The following is a 1,062-nucleotide window of genomic DNA, read 5'->3' as shown; positions in this document are numbered from 1 at the left end:
TTTTGCTACATGTCTGTGTTGCTCAGTTTGGCCCTTTTCTGTTCACACACACAATGTCAGCTTTTAAGTGTTACTGTGTTTGCCTATTTGTAATATGTATGGAACTAAAAGCCTGTTTCCCAAACTATGTCTAAAATGTCATTTACAAACATGAAAGATGCAGTTGTTCATTGCATACCTTATTCTTTAACTCTCACCCTTGTGAGCATTCTCAAAAAATCACCTTCTAGCACTTAAGAGTTTCATCAAATTCAATTGCTTTCTGTGAGTCAGAACCTAAAGGATATAAAGGGATAGTGTTCTGTAATCCTAATAACTCCTGTACTCTGATCTTTGGCCCAGAAACAGATTAGGGCTATGTGTTCTACGTGTCATAGATTCATCACCTGGGCTTAAAAAAATCCTTCTAGTTTATATTTTAAGTATGTAGCATCTTGCAGACAACAGGCAAACTAAAATCAAACCTGTCCAAAGAAGCTTAAAAAAGCCTGCCCATAGATGCACTTTGTTACTGGCGCTTACAGCTCATGGCATGAATTTAGCATATTAAATATACAAGTGATCTTGGTCACATGCCCATGCAGGCTTTTTCCATCCAATATGATATGCACAGGATACCACAAAGACTTAAGTATATGCTGGTTTCAAAGTAAAACACCACGAAATCCCAACAGGAATAAAAAGGTCAGTTCTAATCTAAATAACATCAGTGATAATCTAGAACAGTCACAGTATGCTTACTGCAGATTGAAAAATAATGTAATGATATACCAAATGTCACCCCAAGAATTTCTGTACCATAATTTCTTATGGTTTCTGAAAGTTGCCTTCAGATCCTCTGTCCAGAGTCTACCCAGAAACCAGAACAGGAATCAGTGATTCATTCCCAGTTCCAAGAACCCACCCACATACTGTTTCTAGGTAATCAATATACAGGAAATAAAGCATCGTCCATAGGAAAGAAGAGAAACTGAGAACACTGTGACCCACACAATGACTGAAAGAATTAGGATTGCTCATTCCAGAGAGGAAGGGGCTGAGACACGATAATGAATTTAAAAA

The sequence above is a fragment of the Aquila chrysaetos genome, chromosome 9 (assembly GCF_900496995.4).
Source record: "Aquila chrysaetos chrysaetos chromosome 9, bAquChr1.4, whole genome shotgun sequence".
Taxonomy (NCBI): domain Eukaryota; kingdom Metazoa; phylum Chordata; class Aves; order Accipitriformes; family Accipitridae; genus Aquila; species Aquila chrysaetos.
The sequence above is the reverse complement of the archived record's forward strand: the minus strand, read 5'-3'. Positions refer to the sequence as shown.